The sequence below is a fragment of the Carcharodon carcharias genome, chromosome 27 (assembly GCF_017639515.1).
Source record: "Carcharodon carcharias isolate sCarCar2 chromosome 27, sCarCar2.pri, whole genome shotgun sequence".
Classification (NCBI taxonomy): domain Eukaryota; kingdom Metazoa; phylum Chordata; class Chondrichthyes; order Lamniformes; family Lamnidae; genus Carcharodon; species Carcharodon carcharias.
In genome coordinates this window covers 11,704,098-11,720,540 of record NC_054493.1, presented here as the reverse complement: position 1 = coordinate 11,720,540, position 16,443 = coordinate 11,704,098, and the positions used below count along the sequence as shown (strand labels likewise).

At 42.8% G+C, this 16,443-nt stretch overlaps 1 protein-coding gene across 1 annotated transcript in view; it reads right to left on the bottom strand.

Moving 5' to 3' along the window:
- LOC121270240 (gastrula zinc finger protein XlCGF8.2DB-like) overlaps positions 1-16,443 on the bottom strand; it is a 236,152-nt gene that overhangs the window by 189,563 nt on the left and 30,146 nt on the right. The gene's annotated exons all lie outside the window — the stretch shown is intronic.

Genomic DNA, 16,443 nt, shown 5'->3' with positions numbered 1-16,443 from the left:
TATTTTTAAATGAATCTTGTTGCCTTAACTTTAGCACACCAATCACTTTCAATCACATTTTATTTGTATTTTATATAACTCACTTTCAAAGACTGATTTTATATATATTTGATATAGATCACTTTCAAGCACTGATCTTACTGGTATTTTATATAGACTGTGTAATTTCTGTAACATTGTAATTTTTGTAAATCTATGAATGATTCTACATTTTTAATTAATTTATACCAAGGGCTTTCAGATACAACAAAACATATGATGGCAAAGCAGTTCTTTCAACCAATAACATACTGATAAGCGTCTATCCTAATGAGACTTCTACAGTACATATGATATTAATACCTATAGATTAATTACACATCTGAACTGATGAGTCCAGTGTTACTAGACATCGCATGCTCTATCTCAAATAAGTAGACATCAAAACCATCTTAAGTCCCCCGTCATTTTAGAAGAAAGTCATAAAATTTAATGAAATGACAGAAACTTTATAATGATAGTGATGGTCCCACAAGTAATTGACACCTAGAACCATAGAAAAGTTACGGTGCAGAAGGGGGCATTCAGCCCATCATGTCTGCCCAAAAGAGAGAGAAAAAACTAGCCGCTCATTTTAATCTCATTTTCCAGTACCCGGTCAGTCGCTTGCAGGTTACAGCACTTCAGATGCAGATCCAGGTACCTTTTAAATGAGTTGAGCATTTCAGCCTTAACCACCAAGTGAAGTCCAGACACCCACCACCCTCTGAGTAAAAAGGTTTTTCCGCATGTCCCCTCTGATCCTTCTACCAATCGCCTTAAATCTAAGTCCCCTGGTAATTGACCTGCTAGGGGAAACAAGTATTTCCTGTCTACCCTAACTAGGCCCCTTATAATTTTGTACACCTCAAATAGGTCACCCCTTAGCCTCCTCTGTTCTAAGGAAAACAACCCTAGCCCATCGAAGCTCTTCCCATAGCTGCAATCTTCAAGCCATGGCAACATTCTTGTAAATCTCCTCTGCGCTCTCTCCTGAGCAATTATGTCCTCCCTGTAATAAAATCCCTCAGAGGGCCGGTCAAGGCACAACGGGAAATGACATCAATAGATGACCATCACCCTCGAGAAACCAATCAGAATCTGATCATGCACCAGCTAAACCAATCAGGGCCCGATCACACACCGCACTATTCAATCAGGAATCAGTAACATCACTGATCATGTGCATGGTTTGTGGTTTGAAATTAGTTAAAAATCACCAGCTTTGAGCTGCCAGATGCGTTGAATTTGAAAGTGAAAACTGCTTGTCAGCTGAAAGCAGAAGACCAGAGGACTCGAGCAAGAAAAAGAGAGAGAGAGAGAGTGAAGACCCCGTGTCAGCTCACACCCTAGGCTGAATCGGGAAGCAAGTATCGCATTGAGCCAGTAAAGTCACTGCCTAGCTTTGTTAAGTATGACTTTTGTTGCTTAATAAATGTTCCCTGAGTTACATCACTAAATTGTCCCCTATTACTTGAATGGTTAAGTCTGGATGGTTAACAAAAAAATAATATTGAGCGAGGAGATTTGGAGGTTAAATGACCCCCCAAAAAAGATAATGTCAAGAAGATGGTGGAAGCAGAGGAGATGAACAATTTCATAAGGAAATTAGATGGGCACTTGAGGGAAATAAACGTGCAAGGATACGGGAATAGAACGGGGCAATGGTCTGCTGGGAACTGGCATTGACTCGACGGGGTGAGTGGCCTCTTTCATTGCCTAATGACTCTGTGAGCTAAAGAGGGAAATTTCAACTGCTCCACTCCAACCAGCTGAAGTCCCTCATCCCTGGTGCCATTCTCATAAATCTCCTCTGCACCCTCTGTAACAGCTTCATATCTTTTCTAAATCATGGAATCCATTTATATGTGGGACCTCTGTTTAGAACCATGTTCGAACTAGATGGCCAGCACGGTCAACATTTCTGATTTCCATTTAGAAAAGGGACATAGAGGCACTGGAGAAAGTGCAACCAAGATTCACAAGAACAATACCAAAAATGACAGCATTTAATCTTCAGGAAAATTTGAACAAACTGCGGCTCTACTGAAGAGAGACCTGATGGAAGTGTTAAAGATTATGAACAGGTTCAATAATCCAGTAGGGATTCCTTGAGAAACATATTTGCCCAGTGAGGGATGAGAATGTGGAACTCACTACCATAGTGAGCGGCTGAGGTGGATAGCATGAATACATTTAAGGGAGCTCGATATATACAAGAGGGAGAAAGGAATAGAAGGATATGCTGATGGGCTGAGAGGAAGAGGGGTGGGTGGAGGCTCATGTGGAGCATTAATACTGACATAGACCTATTGAGCCAATTGTCCTGGCCCTGTGCTGTAGACTTAATGGAACAGAGACAAATGCATTTAATTGAGATCTACCTGCAGTGGTAGGGAAAATACTATTTACTATCCAGGATGAAATAAATGTCCTTCATCAGCCATTGTGGATCATTTTTGTGGGAATGCACATTCCCAGGCTCAAAGATCATTAGCCCACTGGAAGCAAAGTCATGAAATTGGCCAGTCTATCAGAAAGAAACCCTCCGACCCTCCCACTTCACCAACTGTTGTGAACTTGCTGGTGTCTTAGTAGGGTGGATGAATCGCTGAATCCCTTTCCATACTCAGAGCAGGGGAACTGCCTCTTCCCAGTGTGAACTCGCTGATGTTTCTGCAGGTAAGTTGACCGACTGAATCCCTTCCCACATTCAGAGCAGATGAATGGCCTCTCCCCAGTGTGAACTCGCTGGTGTATCAACAGGTTGGTTAAGTGTGTGAATCCCTTCCCACACTCAGAGCAGGTAAACGGCCTCTCCCCAGTGTGAACTTGCTGGTGTGTCAGCAGGTCAGATGAAGTGGTAAATCCCTTCCCACATTCACAGCAGGTGAAAAGCTTCTCCCCAGTGTGAACTCGTTGATGTGTCACAAGTGAGATAACTGAGTGAATCCCTTCCCACAATCAGAGCAGGTGAACACCTCTGCCCAGTGTGAATCCTCTGCTGTGTTAGCAGGTTGGATGAATCACTGAAAACCTTCCCACACTCAGAGAAGGTGAAGGGCCTTTCCCCGACATGAATTCACTGGTGTCTCAGCAGGTGCGATGAATGAATGAAACCCTTGCAACACTCAGAGCAGGTAAATGGCCTCTCCCCAGTATGGATGCATCGATGAGATTCCAGTGCAGATGGCGATCTGAATCCCTTCCCACAGACCCCACATTTCCATGGTTGCTCCATGGTGCAGGAGTCCTTGTGTCTCTCCAGGTTGCATGATCAGCTGAAGCCTCACACAGAGCACATGTACAGTCTCTCCCCACAGTAAATAGCAATGTTTTTTCAAGCTGTGTAACTGGTTAAAGTTCTTTCCACAGTCAATGCACTGGAACGCTCACACTGATGTTGACAATCTTCTGAAGCAGACAGAACAAACAATTGTCCCTGCAGATTGAAAAACCAATGATATTTGGCCCTAATGAATCGAGTAACTTTATCCAATATTAAGGTGATATTTGTTGTGAGATATCTGTCTGCAAATCCTCCCCTTCTAATAACCTGTGAAAGGAGTTAACACAAGTCATCATTGTCAGTACAGGATAGAAATTCAGAACAGATGGTTCTAGTTTCAATGGAAAATTCTTTCTTCTTTCATTCCCCCAAAGTTGTAAATCTCTGTTTCCCCCCTCCCCACTCCCTCCATTTCCATTCTGCTGTACCTAATATACACCCTCCAAATTCTCCTAAAGGTGCCAATTCAATCTGATCAACAGATCCATGCCTATCACTCCCTGTCCAAGACCAAAGGACCTGAAAAACTTCATGCAGGCTGCTAGCCTCTATATATATTTATTGGACTAAATACGCGTGTAATACTGTACAGTTACTGTATTACTGAATTAGAGGTACAAGTGGGTTGTGAAGAAGAGCTTTTCTTAGTCAGTGAGTAGCCATGACCTGAAACTCGCTGCCTTTGAAGCTGGTGGAAGTGGAGATGATCAATGATTTCAAAATAAAATTGTATGGACACTTGAAGGAAATAAACGTGCAGCAGAATGAAGATATGGAAGGAAATGGGACTGACTGTGTTGCTCTACAGTGAGTCAGCATGGGCTTGAGTTTCCAATTGGATTCCTTGTGCACCATAATAGTCTATGACTGGAAATACATAACATAGCCACAGCACTATATTACAAAAATAGTGCTAGAAGTACTACAAGTACTAGCAATCATAAGAAATTTATTACAGAACCAACAAAATATCTAATATCTACCATATAACAACACTAGACATATCTCTGTTGCTATGATCCCCATGGAGACAGATAAACTTAAAATAAACAAATTCCCAGACAAAAGCAAAATACTGCGGATGCTGAAAATCTGATACAAAAACAAAAAATGCTGGAAAAACTCAGCAGGTCTAACAACATCTGTGGAGAAAGAAACAGAGTTAATATTTCGAGTCCGTATGACTCTTCTTCAGTCTTCTTCCGAATCATATGGACTTGAAACAATAACTCTTTCTCTCCACAGATGCTGAGTTTTCCAAAATTTTCTGTTTTTGTTTCAAATTCTCAGACAACTGCAACAGAATAAACCAAAGGACAAAGATTCAAACTTCTACTGTAACAATCAAACTAAAATTAACATAAGTGAAGCATGCATTAACAGACAAACAGTATTTGAATAGACAGGACAAAATTGACTTGAACCAGCTCATTCGATAAAAAATAGGTTGCACAAAATCAGTAGCATTTCCCCCCTCAGCATATTTGGCACTAATTCCAGTTACAGTGCCCCACAACTCTGTATTTCCCAGGGGAAGGGGGAAAGGAAGTGTTTTACTCACAGATATTGAACAGAGGAGGAAGTTTTAGTGTGTTTGTCAAGGTAAAAACAAATGCTGTGCTGTTTAAAATCAAACTACATGACTTGGAACAAAATAAGGGGAAAAGACATTTTGCAAAGTACCCTGTCCGACTCCCTCAGCCGGCAGCCCAGTGCGCAGGCGCAGAAAGCACTGCTGACAGAGCTGTTGGGAGCAGGCGCAATGCAGCTGCTGCCAGCGGTCGCTCTCGATGTCTTTTTGGACCAGCCAGCCGCCGTTGGGGGCGGGAGGAGGAGGCGGGGGAAGGGGGAGTTCGCCGAGTTGGTTGCCTAGAAACGTTGGCTCGAGGAGGTGTAGGGGGAGGAAAAACAATGGGTGGGGGTGGGTGGGGCTCCCGTGTCCGCGCGTCTGCCTTGCAGACTAAACCCGAGCGCATCACCGTGGAGCAGAATGAGTCCTATTGTTTAATTCAGACAGTGTTCATTATGGACGTCATAATAACTCAAAGGGACGTTCCCAACACAATGTCTCATTGGGATCAATAGCCCTGGTTACAGGAGCAAAATACTGCGGATTGGACAACAGCTCAGCGCGTCTGGAGGTCAAAGTCCCCTCGTGCACTCCGGTTACGCTCCCTCATTGTGATTTGACCGGGGTTGACCAATGGAAAGAGTTGGAGGACCGGAAGTGGACTCCTCCAGGCAATCAGAGTGTGGATAAAAACAAAAAAACTGCGGATGCTGGAAATCCAAAACAAAAACAGAATTACCTGGAAAAACTCAGCAGGTCTGGCAGCATCGGCGGAGAAGAGCAAAGTTGAGGACTCGAAACGTCAATTTTGCTCTTCTCCGCCGATGCTGCCAGACCTGCTGAGTTTTTCCAAGTATTTCTGTATTTGTTTTGGATTTCCAGCATCCGCAGTTTTTTGTTTTTATATATATTAATGAGTTTGCTGACCTGCTCATTACTGTCCAGCAGAGCTGCTACTCTCTCTGAATGAAAGTTCAGCTTCGCAGACGTTAAAACACCCTCCTCCGTGCAACATTTGTGAGTAAAACACTTTCTTTTCTCCCCATTTCCATTTGTTTTCTAATTCGGGAAATTATTTTCTAATTGTTGACTTACAGGAGCTGAAGGGAAAGGAAGTGAATCCAGGAAGGGCGCAGAATCTGGAAAGGTTGGCTCAGGTCTCCCTCTCTCTTAAAGACATTGATATCCTTTGCTCCCTCAGCTTGACACATTTATTTGTCTGGCTAAAAGGATGGTCTCTTTTCTAATGTTTCTAATTAGAGGCGTAGTTTCCCCAGGAGATGGCTGGCATTTAAGGGGACAGTTAATTAATATAAGACAGAGATATGACTAATGTTATATGATACATATTAGATTATATTTATGGTTCTGTAATAAAGTACATTTATCATTATTTCTAGTCTTGTAATATTGAACTGTAGCTATGTTATATATTTTCAGTCATAGAGTCACGATGGCACAGGAGTCCATTCAAGTCCATGCTGACTCTTTGTAGAGGAATCCACTCAGACCCTTCCTCCTCTATGACCCTGCAGCTCTGCAAGTATATTTCCTTCAAGTGCCCACCCAATTTCATTGTGAAATCATTGATCAACTCTGCTTCCACCATGCTCGTAGGCAGAAAGTCCCAGGTCATGACCGCTCACTGCCTAAATAAAGTTCGTCCTCACATGCCCCATGTGTCATGCATACTTTATACTACGTTAATTTTTGTCCAATAACTATATAGAATTTGTAAGCATGGATCTGTCAATCAGCATGAATTAGCATCTTCAGGAGAATTGGGAGGGTGTATATTAGTAGCAGCAGAGTGAGAATGGAGGGACAGTTTGTGGGATCAAGATTTACAGCATTTTGGGGAATGAGAGAAGAAGGAATGATCCATAGAAACTAGAATTGTGTGTTCTGAATTTCTATCCTGTACTGACAGTTATGACTTTTGTAAACTCCTTTTAAAGGATATTAGAAGGGGAGGATTTGCAGACAGATTATCAAACCAAGCATCACATCAGAATCTGACAGTCATCTGATTCATCGGGAGCTGAATGTCTTCAGCTTTTGATACAAGAAGCAGAAATGTTTGTCTGCTCTGTGTGCTTCAGAAGATTTTAAACTTAAGTGTGACCGGAAAAGCACCGACACACACACACACACACACACACAACTGAGAGTGTTCCAGTGCACTAACTGTGGAAAGAGCTTTAACTAGTCACACAGCCTGAAAAAACATACCATTCACAGCGGAGAGGGACCATACTCATGTTGTGTGTGTGGACAAGTTTTCAACTGAGCGTCAAACCTGGGGAGATACAAGGACACCCTCACCATGGAGAAACCATGGATATGTTGGGAGTGTGCGAAGGGATTCCGTATCCCGTCTGCACTGGAAATTCATCAACGGAACTGGGGAGTTCACCTGCACTGAATGTGGGAAGGGATTCAGTAACTCATCCACCCTGCAGAATCACCGTGTAGTTCACACTGGGGAGAGGCCATTCATCTGCTCTGTGGCTTGCTCATCCCACCTGCAGACACACTAGCAAGTTCACACTGGGGAGAGGCCATTCACCTACACTGTGTGTGGGAAAGGATTCAGTGAATCATCCACCCTGCAGAATCACCGTGTAGTTCACACTGGGGAGAGGCCATTCATCTGCTCTGTGTGCAAGAAGGTATTCACTTGGTTAACCAACATGCTGCAACACCAGATGGCTCACACTGAAGAGAGGCCATTTACCTGCTCCGTGTGTGGGAAGGGATTCACTCGGTCGACCAGTCTACGGACACACCGACACGTTCACACTGGAGAGAGGCCATTCAGCTGCAAGGAGTGTGGGAAGTGATTCACACACTCATCCAGCCTATGGAAGCACCAGCAATTTCACACCAGGGAGAGGCCATTCACCTGCCGTCTGTGTGGGAAAGGATTCAGTGAGTAATCCCACCTGCTGAGACATCAGCGAGTTTATACCATGGAGAGGCCATTCACCTGCTCTGAATGTAGGAAGGTATTTGCTGATTCATCCAGCCTGCGAAGGCACCAGCGAGCTCACACAGAGGAGACAGACTGTTCACCTGTTCTGAGTGTGGGAAAGGATTCACTGAGTCAGCCAACTGGCTGAGATCCCATGGCAGTCACACTGATTAGAGACATTTTAGATACTCTGACTGTAGTTGTTAATTGTATCAATGGAGGTTAAGTATATTCAGATAGAGGGCCTGTTTGGATGGTTACATAAGTGCAAATAGAGAGACACTTACTGACAGAGCGTGGAGTGGAGTTGGGAGGATAATGTTTCATTCTGTGAATAAATCTATACCAAGTAAGGATTGGTTCCAGTTTCTTCCTTCACCATAAGGCTGTCAGGATTATAACATGATAACTGAGAATGATTATCTAATGGTAAAGTTTGGCAACTCAAAGAAAATAAGATTTCAGCTAGAGGCTTACAATCCTAGCAGTTTTATTGAGGAATGGCCGAAAGCAAGTGGAGATTCTCAGGGCCTGATTAGCCACTGATGTTCTCAGAGTCTGAGCCATACGACCAGTGGAAGAATGAAGTGAATATGTGGACACAGGTTACGTCCCTACCAAGGAGGAAACAAAGTCTGGCCTTGGCATTGTCACTTCATAACTAAAGTAAAATCAGAAGCAGAAGTATTTTGTGAGCTAGATACCTGTCAGTTGGATACTAATGAAGGTTTGGCTCTTCTATTAGGGTTCATTGAAGAAATTTACAAGAAAGATGATCAAATTGGATGCCAATGAAGCATAGTCAGACTTGGACAGATTTTGAATTAGGTTGAAAGCATCTTTAGCAGATCTGGATTGGAACAGCACTAATAGGTGAAAGAACCCCAGGAATGACACTGGGAACAATTAACAGGTGTTACAGGTCTGACTCAAGACATGATGATCATTATGCCACTGGACACAGAGCGAGATAAGGCAACTAAGGGCTTGGCCTAAATAGCCAAGTGGTTATGGTACTGGGTTGGCAACCCCAAGATCAAGAGTTCAAATCTCACAATGGCAAACTATGAAACAATATAAGGCAACTAACTTTTTGGAAAGTCAGTGGATCTGCAGCCTACTCAGTCAGGACATTATCGTATCCCCTTAACAATACCTGATGTTTCTAATCAGAGTATTTGAGAAGGATTAATGGAATCAGGTGATAAGAATCAGAGAGATAGAAAAAACAAATTGTTTATAAGCTGCATGGACAATTTGCTCACCCTTCTGTCAAAGATTAAAAACCTTCGTAAAGGATGCAAGGGTGGCGGATGAAGAGTATACGAGGCTCAGAAAAGAGATTAGTGCAAAGTGTGAAATGTGTAAAAAGTATCGGAGAACGCCATCACATTCTATTGTAAACCTTCCCTTGGCACGTGACTTTAACAAGGTAGTTGCCATGGATCTAAAAGTGTGGGATAAAGACAAGAATGTTTTCATTCTACACTTTATAGACATGGTAACCCAATTAAGTCTTATTCCAATAATACAAGGCAAGGTCAAAGGGGTGATTATAGACCAAACCATGGGAAATGGATAAGTATTGGACCTGGGCACCAGCTAAGTTTCTGACTGATAATGGAGGGGAATTTGCTAATGACAAATTTAGATGTGAACATTATGGTCATGAACACCGCAGTTAAAAGTCCTTTCAGCAATGGGCTCTGTGGACGGAATCAGGCAGTGATCGATCAAATGCTGCATAAAATCTTAGCTGATCAGCCAAACTGCAAGTTGACAACTGTACTGACATGGACAATTCATGTAAAGAATTCACTTCAGATCATTGCAGGGTATTGTCCCTATCAATTGGTCTATGGGAGAAATCCCAAATTACCCTCTGTGATGGGCAACAGCCCTCCTGCTTTACAAGGGAATACAAATAGTTCCAATTTTAATCATCAATTTTCGGATTGTTTCATGAAAGGACGTCCTCAAACGAGGAAATTATTGGGGATCCTGGAAGAGGGATGTCTTATAATGTAATGCTTTGTACAAAATAAGGAAAATTTTCTTTTTCAATTTTTGAAACATTGTTTGTGCATACTGTTATGATCCCAGTCAAAACCGTTAACATTTAAAGAGAAATTCGAACACCCAGTGATTAACTGAAAGAGTTATGCCACAAGATTCCATGTTTTTAAATAAAACTAAACTTTACTGTACATAGAAAAGAAAAGAATATTAAACACCAGCAACATGAACTTAACACTATAATTTATAAAGACTTATGCTGTAAACCCCTTTCTACTTTTTAACTTGCCCCCAAGAGTTCCCTTATACTTAATGATATCTTGAAGGTTCATTCAATTCTGTTCCTGGGACTATCCCAAAGGTATGCCGAAGCTCTCCAGAATTCACTTTAATTCTCCTCAGTATTCCAGCTATTCTCCAAGCTCCAAGTTTTTATGGTGGCCCTTCCATTTGCTTTTGACTAAACAACCCTCCAACTTTCCTTTAAGACCTCAAAACTCTGGATTCCTCAGTCTAAGCATGGGCTTCACTTCCTTCTTGCTGAGGGATTTAAGCATTAGGAACACCCATAGTTCCTAATGGCCCTCTAGGCTGCCAGACCCACAGCTGGATCATAGCTCCTGGGCCCACAGCTGACTGCTCCCAAGCGAACTGCAGACTGCCTGCTTTCTGTGAGAAACACCCAGAATTCGAACAAAGGCTCCACCCTGAATCACTTATCCCCATGGTAACAGAGGCCAGTTGGGATGTCCAATTGATATTTAAATTTATTAACTTTTAGCTTCAAAACTAAACCTTTTTTCCCTGAGGTCTGCATGAAGAATTCACCTCTCTAACAAAGACTGGACAATAATTGTCAGACCCAATTTCTCCCGGTCTCCAGTTAAAAGAGCCCACCTGCCGTTTTACAGTTCTTACCCTTCGAGCTTTGACTTCTTAAATCAACATGGGCCACACCTTGTGATTGTGAATTCCCTGAGGGTGTTTCTGTCAGATTCTCAATCCAGATTTTCCATTGATTTTACAATAAAAAAAATTCCCAAACTAATTTGTATTACAGAAGCATTAAAATTATTGAAGCTAGATCTTCACAACATCTTCCCCAGGAAGAAATGAAAATGTCTCATCCTTGTAATATCCCATTTAGAATACCACAACTTACAACCTGCTATGATCTTACCGAATGGCGGAGCAGGCTCGAGGGGCCAAGTGGCCGTCTCCTGTTCCTGAGTCGTATGTTTCCCTATGTTCAACTATCTTATAACCTGCAATACACATAATAATCCTTGAAGGATACCTGATGGAAATATGAAAGATTCTGAAGTGCTTCAATAATCCAACAGGGATTTCATGAGAAAAACCTCTTTACCCAGTGAGTGGGAGAATGTGGAACTCGCTACCAAAAGGAGTGGTTGAGGTAAATAGCATAGATACATTTAAGAGGAAGCTAGATACATACATGAGGGAGAAGATATAGAAAGATATGCTGATGGTTGGGGTGGGTGTGGGGGTGCTGGGGGGTTGGAGGCTTATGTGGAGCAGAAATACTGACATAGACTAATTGAGCTGACTGGCCTGGCCCTGTGCTGTAGACTCAATGGAATAGGGACAAATGTATTTATTTGACATCTACCTGTAGTGGTAGGAAAAACATTATTTACTATCAGGATAAAATAAATATATTTCATCAGCTTTTGCGAGTCATTTTTAAAAATTCATTCACGGGATGTGGGCTTCGCTGGCTGAGCCAGCATTTACTACCCATCCCTAGTTGTCCTTGAGAAGGCGGTGGTGAGCTGCCTTCTTGAACCGTTGCAGTCCATGTGATGCAGGTACATCCACAGTGCTGTTAGGAAGGGAGTTCCAGGATTTTGACCCAGTGAAAGTGAAGGAATGGTGATATATAATTCCAAGTCAGGATGGCGAGTGAAATTTCAGTAGTAAAGTGCACTTCCACATTCAAAGAGCATCAGCTCACTGGAAGCAAAGTCATGAGACTGTCCAGTCCGGCAGAAAGAGACCCTCCAACCCTCCCACTTCACCAAATGTCAGAATGAACATGGTTCAGTCCTGGGTGTGATTAACAGCAGCAATAACAGCAGAATCTAACCCCTTTATCTACTTGTGAAATTGCTGGTGTCCCAGCAAGCTGGATGACTGAGTGAATCCCTTCCCACATTCAGAGCAGGTGAATGACCCTTTGCAGATATGAACTTGCCAGTGTGACAGCAGGTGGGATGACTGAGTGAATCCCTTCCCACATTCAGAGCAGGTGAACAGCCTTTCCCCGGTGTGAACTTGCTGGTGTCTCAGCAGTGTGGATGAAGCACTGAATCCCTTCCCACATTTAGAGCAGCTGAATGGCCTCTCCTTGGTGTTGCAGCAGATTGAACAACTGAGTGAATCCCTTCTCAGAGATAGGGCAGGTGTAGGGTTTCTCGCCTGTGTGAATTCACTGGTGTGTCAGCAGATGGGAGGATTGAATGAATCCTTTCCGGCAGTCAGAGCAGATGAATGGCCTCTCCCCAGTGTGGAGACGTTGATGTGTCTGCAGGGTGGATGAAGCATTGAATCCTTGCCCACACTCAGAGCAAGTGATCAGTCTCTCTGCAATGTGAGCTCGCTGGTGTCTCAGGAGGGTGAATCCTTTCTCACACTCAGAGCAGGTGAATGGCCTCTCCCCAGTGTAAACTCTCTGGTGTCGCAGGAGGTTGCATAACTGAGTGAATCCAACCCCACACTTGGAGCAGGTGAACGGCCTCTCTCCTGCGTGAACTCGCTGGTGTTGCAGCAGTTTGGATGACTGAGTAAATCCCTTCCCACACTCAGAGAAGTTGAAAGGCCTCTCCACAGTGTGAATACGATGATGAGTTTCTACCGCAGATGGGGAAGGGAATCCCTTCCCACAGTCCCCACATTTCCATGGTTTCTCCAATGGTGTCTGTGTCATTTTGTCTTTTCAGGTTTGAGGATCAATTGGAGCCTCGTCCATACACAGAACATGTGTACTGTCTCTCCTTGCTGTGAATGGTGCCCAGTTTTTTTCAGGCTGTGTACCTGGTTAAAGCTCTTTCCACAGTCAGTCCATTGGAGCACTGTAACCAGGGTGAGTGCATGTGTGTGTGCTTTTCCAGTTACAATGACATTCAAAACATTTAGAAACTGATAGAACAGTCAAACATTTCTCCTTCTAGATTCAAATTTCCAATAATATTCAGGTCCTGATGAATCAAGTGACTGTCAGACGTTGACATGTTCTTCGGTTTGAGATTTCTGTCTGCAAGTCCTCCGCTTCTAATATCCTGTGTAAAAGGAGTTCACAAAAGCCATCACTGTCAGTCCAGGATTCTAGTTCCCAAGAAATAAACATTTATCTTGGCTTGACTTGCCCATAGCCAAGCTGTTCCAGTACAGCTACAGCACTGGTATCTACCTCACAATGTGGAAAATTGCCCAGGAATGTCCTGTTCACAAAACGTACGACAAATCCAATCTTGCCAATTACCGTCCATTCGCTGGATAATCAGCAAAGTAATCAAAAGTGTCATCGAAAGTGCTATCAAATGGCACGTGCTCAGCAATAACTTTTGAAAAGAATGAGAATGATAAGGCACAGAGTTAAAGTAATTGCTAAAAGAAGCAAAGGTGATGAGGATTTTTTTTCACGGAGTGTGGTTAAGGTCTGGAATGAGCTACCTGAGAGTTTGGAGGAGGCAGGTTCAATTGAGTCATTCAAAAGGGAATTAAACTGTTATCTGAAAAGAAATATTGTGCAGGGTTACGGGGAAGAGGCTGGAGAATGTTACTAAGTGATTTGTTCATTCGGAGAGCCGGTACAGATATGAAGGGCCCAATGGCCTCCTGCACGGTACCAATTCTGTGATCCGTGAATCCTGGGCACTTCAGAAACTGCTCTATCGACTGTGGGTTGGCCAGGTGGATCGTGAATGCTCGGAGGGGCCTTGGGCCCTTGGTTTATTATAGAGCCAGAGAGACCTGCTGAGCTTTTCCAGTTTTTCCTTTCAGATTTCCATGGTTTTTCAGGACAATAGATTTCCTCAGTGAATTAATCAATCATCAAACTAGCTTTAAAATTCCACATTTGAACCCATGTCCACAGAACATGATAAAAGCAAAAAACTGCGGATGCTGGAAATCCAAAACAAAAACAAAAATAAAAATACCTGGAAAAACTCAGCAGGTCTGATAGCATCTGCAGAGAGAAATACAGTTATTGTTTCGAGTTGGTATGACTCTTCAACAAAACTAAGGAAAAATAGAAGAGAGGTTAAATATAAGCTGGTTTAAAGGGACAAGTAGAGCTGGATAGAAGGCCAGTGATAGATGGAGATTGCCAAAAGATGTCATAGACAAAAGGACAAAGAGGTGTTGACGGTGGTGATATTAGCTAAGAAATGTGCTAATAGGGGACATTAAGGGGAGAAAGCAGGACGAGCAAGGTACATATAGCCCAGGTGGGGTGGGGGGGAAGGGATCAAAATAGGCTAAAAGATAGAGATAAAACAATGCATGGAAATACATTTAAAAATAATGGAAATAGGTAGGAAAAGAAAAATACATATAAATTATTAGAAAAATGGGGAATCAGAAAGGGGTGGGGATGGAGGAGAGAGCTCATGATCTAAAATTGTTGAACTCAATATTCAGTCTGGAAGGCTGTAAAGTGCCTAGTCGGAAGATGAGATGTTGTTCCTCCAGTTTGCATTGAGCTTCACTGGAATATCGCAGCAGCCCAAGGATGGACATACACTCTAAGTATATATTCATATACTTTTAATCTGCATGCTGTTTAAAGTATAGTGGGAAGGGTCACTTTTTAAAAGGCTTACTTCCAGTAATGTAAACTACCATGAATGTGGTGAATCGCTGTAAAACAATTAGAAAATGAAAGTAATGTTTGTATCTGGACTTTGTGTTTGGATTACTGTAGGAAATAAGGGACAGAGACATGATGGGTCTGAGCAGGATGTGTGAGGGCAGTTTAGGGTTAGACGCTGATCATACTGCACTCCACAGGAACATCACAAACTTCCCTTCCTGGTGCATCTCAAGGACAGACACTGAAGTTACTGCACCCCAAGGGGACATCACAAACTGCCCCTTTCTGGGACAGCTCAGGGTTGGATGCTGAACAAACTGCCCCTCAGGGATATCCCAAACTGGCCCTGCTCTGAGATAATCATTGCTGGAGGGACAGCAGGCAGGACATAGGAACAAGATGAGGCCATTCAGTCCCACAAATCTGCTCCCCCGTTCAATTAGATCATAGTTGATCTGCACCTCAACTCCATTTTCCAATCTTTGATCCATTTTCTTTGAGATCTTTATTTGACAAGAATCTATCGATTCCCATCTTGAAAATTTCAATTGATCCCCAGCCTTTTGTGGAGATTGGTCCAGATTTGCATCACCTTTTATGTGAACAAGTTGTTTCTGATTTCACTGCATTGGTTGGGTATCAAACAATGACTCAATGTCTAACACAGGCACCATGGACACAAATCCAATTACCCTGTGAAAATACATGCAGCTGGACAGGGGTCACTGAAATGAATTCTGACCACAAGCAAAGCCAGGCTGAACATGAAGATAAGGCAGAAACACAAGCAGATGTGATAGTTCACAATTAACCATAAATCAAACTTAATTAGAATGAACATTGGAGGAGCTTGATTAAATTCATAATGCAGAATCAGTCATAAACTGAGACAATTCATTTAAGGATAATGGAAAATACTGGATAAAGATAGGAATGATTTCATTCTGAGAGGATGAGGAGAGGCTTGGTAGAGGATAGATAAGGATGTGGTTTCTGCAGCTACTGTAGTTTAGCACTTTCACAAGGAAGGAGGTGGTTAGATGATGTAAGCGCCACTATTAAGCTGCAAAAGTAAAACAAAACTTTATTTGGACAATGAAGTGGACAGAAAGGAGAAGATCTGTTAGTTCGGTGGCAGTTGTAACTTTTAGGGTTATTAATAAAAAGTAACTTGGCATTCCCACCTCTGAGTCAGAAACCCCACTGCAGACTGTCTGTTGAATGGAGACGGCTCTCCAGCTCATTCTGTGTTGATATCAGACAGGATAGGTGTGTCCGGCTGTCCACTCGCATTGTGTGAGTTGTGGGAGATCAAACTCTCCCGGTTGAAGCCGGACCAACAGATCGGCTGGAATTAACTGGTCCCAGACATAGAAGGAGCGTTAAACAGCCTATGAATTCTTCCATTAATTCAGACTATTCTCCAAGGGATGAGTTCAAAGAGAAACAATCACTACACTGTGTGATTTCCTGAAATAATTCCTGCTGTCTGTCCTGAATGAATCCATTTCAGTAACGAAAGTTGAAATGTTTGCTCCACACCCACAGGGTTTCATCTGTTTAAAGCCACAAACAGAATGGTCCAGTTTTATCCTGGAGTTTGAGACAAATCAGCTTCCAAAATCACGCAGAGTTTCAGCCAATGAGAGAGATCCAGGCTTAGCCCCGTCCCTCATTCACTCCAATTGGTTGGAGGACCAGCAGCTCCCGCTCCAGCCTATTGGTCGGAAGCGTCC